We start from the raw sequence: 4,100 nt of genomic DNA, 5'->3' as shown, positions 1-4,100 counted from the left end.
GTCTATCACCAACATAGGCCAATCAGCTAACCAGTATTTTCGCCCCTTCCCTAAATTACTTCAACCGAAGGTTGGACATGCGGAGCAAATCCATCATGCGGAGTCAGGTTACAATCTATCTGGCGACTTGAGCAAAAAACAAGAGGAGGAGGTACCTGCTTTCCTAAGACCTGCCCCCTTCTTCTTCTTATTTGCTAATACTGTTAGTTTCAGAGTGCTCCTTTGCTACCATTGGCTGACAAACGCAAGGGGGATTTTGATTGTCATTTTTTATTTATTTACCGTCAATTTATTTTCGAGTGATTTTTTGTTACCCACGGGCAATCGCTACAAGCCGAAAATCCGAATACTTTAATCCCTGGAACCTCCACACCTAATCTGGCTTGTTTTACTTCTAATTAGAAAATAAATCATTATGTAAAATCTAGTTAAAATTGAAAGAATCTCATTCTAACAAAGAACTTATCCAGATAGATTTCTGATGATAGGTTAGTTATGGTTTGTTTCATCTTGAAACAAATATACAGTTTTAGGTCTCAACAGACATAATTAGGTCGAAAGTTTTAATACTGTCTCAGATATTATTTACAGAGATTAACTTTAACTCTTCAACAGTGCTCTTGTCATAACAAAACGGCCATGTTAATTATATTCAATTAGACTCTGCTAGATATCTCTAAATGGATAAATTTATCCTAATTTGTTAACTTTGCTTTAGTGACTCAGAAATGCACATTTATCAAAAGAAAATCTTTAATAACTCCCTTCCCCCCAAAAAAAAGAAAGCAAATGCAGCCATCATCATTCATCATTGGTGGCTGTTTGTTTTTGTCAGGCTGTGACAGTTTAAGCGTCTCCCTCCAGTGCTGACATCTGCTTCTACAGCTGCCTGCAGCAATGCACTCCGGCAGACCAATCAGACCAGTCCCACACTTCCCAACACTGGGACAGACACAACTCCCAGATTGGATTTTGATAAAACAAATTAGGCAGAGGAAGACAATCTCAAAACTAGTAAAGTAAAAAAAAAAAAAGACAAATAGATCTATAATGCACCTCAGTTGGGGACATGTTTTTAATAAAATTGTTAACATTACAACCTTAAAACCAGAGTTTTGGGGGGGAATTCATCCAACATATACATGTATCCCTTTCATAACATTTTACCAATAAAAAGGTTTCGGTGCATTCAGCCCCTTCTACTCAGACAATTTAAAATATATATTAAAGTGCAATCACACTGTTTTCGTAAAGGTCACTTAGAGAACATCAAAGAACAAGCAATACCTTAAAGAAAATATAACACTTTAAAGATGTCCCTCATTAATTCTTGAAGTGGTTTCAAGCTGGATTAATTTATGAAGGATGTCCCTTGCCTTATGACACTTAAAATCTTTTATCTAAAAAAAAAAGAAAGGGGGAGAGGGAATATATAGAGGAAACGAGTGGTCCATAGAATCTATGATGCCCCAGTTTCACCAGTACCAATTTATAGTAATTCACTACGTAATAAATAACCTTTTTTGAAGTTTCCATTAGTAACCGTTACATGGATCCATCACTATTTTTAGAGCCCACTCACTTGTGGTTTAGAGTCGCATTGGAGAAGCAACATCAAAGGACAGTCACTGGTTAGGGGGTAGTGTCACTAGTCACAGCTTATTTTGATAACTTTTATCTTCAACCATTAAATCATTTTACTCGGGGATTACAGTTAATAAGCACTACTATAGGCTAGCAGTAGTTAGTGTTAGCATCTGCTGTAGCTCATATTCTTCCATTTAATACTGTATTGCTTCTCTGTCTACTGTAAATATCCAGTATGCTTTATCCACCCATTTTTGTCACGCTTATCCGTTGCAGGGTGGCGAGGGGTGCTGGTGGCTATCTCCAGCTGTCTACGGGTGAGAGGCGCGGTCCACCCTGGACAGGTCACCAGTCCATCGCAGAGCAACACAGAGACAATGTCATGGGATAAAAGTATTCAACTATTCATCCTAGTTAAATAAACGGAGATCGATGGATTTCACTCAGTCGGCACATTTATTCATATCTTTGCAAAGAGAGAACAGTTCATCATACAGACCTTATGACACAGCATTCTGCTCTGTTCTGCTAGAGCAAGGTTCATCCCCCCTTACTTATAACTAGTGTTGCGCCAATGCCCTTTTTTGGCCCCGATACCGATACCCGATACTGCAGTATCGGCCGATACCGATACCACCATTTTAGGGCAGTATCGGGGCCCCGTCCGATACTGGTATCGGTATCGGTGCAACACTACTTATAACAATGGAAAAGTAGTCAAAGTCAAAACAAATTACAAACACTTTGGTTAACAGTAACATGTTATGAATAAACCTTGAGAAATAACCTGATTTGTTATGGGAAGAAACTATGTCTGGTCTACAGACACCAGCCTAGAGAGAAATGTGTGGCCTTGAGAGAGAAACAGACTGAGTGAAAACTTTTATAGTGAGTAAATAGGATAAATTAATATATAATAGAAGAAAGATAACAAATTTTCTGACAACAGACAAACAGGACAAACAACCATTCTCACTAATTCACACCTAAGTAGGATTTAGAGAAGCCAATTAACCTAACAGTCATGTTTTGGGACTGTGGGAGGAAGCAGGAGTACCCAGAGAGAACCCACCCATTCTCAGGGAGAACATTCAACTCCATACAAAAAGACTCCAGGCCAGGAATCGAACCCAGAACCTTCTTGCTGCCTTTGCACATTTCTTTTATTCTGAACAACAGCCATAAAGAGAGCAGACAGCTGTCCATATCAGTGTTTCCAGATCTCAGAGAAAAACAAGCAAAAAAACAAGCAACAACCCTTCTGAGTTAGTCCCAATTTACTCTCTACAACTGTTTTGCTCTGAATACTGAGCAGGGGGGAATCTAAAAAGGGGATGGAGGAGCAGCATCATGGTCACCACTGGCCAATCACTGGCCACCCCTGTGGTATTTTGCTGTTCCTACTGGGTTGTAATTCACCACCTCTGGAACAAGCAGTTCTCCTCTAAACCAGAAGGGGGCAACAGTGATACCATCATGTAGAATGTCCTACTTAGATATTTTAAATTTAGATTATTTACCAAAAACCGACAACAAAAATACAGCAAATGAACATGTAAAACAATCAAAGAGGACTTATACAGCATTCATGATGTTATGCTAATTGTTTTTGACTCTGCTGTCATCTTGAAATACTTTATATAATTAATGATAAAAAAAAACCCCTGCTCAACCCATTTAAGGTGTATATTTTGTAAAACCATAAATCAATTTCATTTTAATTTGCATTTGCATAGTTTTAGTAGCATCAGCCTTTTTGAAAATCTGGTCTGTCTTCAGTGATTTATTAGGAAAATATAAATGTTGTGCACGTTCATCTTCCTGTTGATTCTTTGTGATCAGCATAGATTGAATGAATATTTTTGTCGCCTATTAGTAATCAGTCACCCCTCGGTACACATTGGTCCCTGCCTAGTCATGCCATGAATTGTTTCCACTCCATGAGTGACAAAGAAAGCTCCGCCGGACAGGATAACCAGGGAACAGGTGCAAGGAAAGAAAAAAAAAATATGTTGGGGACTCAAGATGAGGAGTTTTACAGGCCAAACAGGAAAAATGCAAAAAAGCTAAGCTAGATTAAAACACAAGCTGTGACTCATGTGATCTGCAAATGGCTTTAGAAAAACAAACAACCCTAGAGCTGCTTTTAATAAGCAGACTTGGCAACATTGGTCAGACTGTAGGGTCTGACCCTAGAGTCAAAGAATAGAGATGCTCTGATCGGATGAAACATAATGAGACGTTTTTATCAACTTGCATCATGTGAAGCAAAGAACTAGAACCAAACATCAGTGATGGGAAAACTGATGGAGCTAAAAAGGAGCATAAAACAGGGCTTAATATAAGCTCAACACAGGACAGATCATCTAAGCATACAGACAGCGCACCAATAGAGGAGTTTAGATCAAAGCATACTCTCGTTTTACAATTAACCAGTCAGAATACACCCATACACTCACCGGCCACTTTATTAGGTACACCTGTCCAACTGCTCGTTAACACTTAATTTCTAA

This window comes from Cyprinodon variegatus, unplaced genomic scaffold (assembly GCF_000732505.1).
Source record: "Cyprinodon variegatus isolate N-32 unplaced genomic scaffold, C_variegatus-1.0 Scaffold375, whole genome shotgun sequence".
Lineage (NCBI taxonomy): Eukaryota > Metazoa > Chordata > Actinopteri > Cyprinodontiformes > Cyprinodontidae > Cyprinodon > Cyprinodon variegatus.
The sequence above is the reverse complement of the archived record's forward strand: the minus strand, read 5'-3'. Positions refer to the sequence as shown.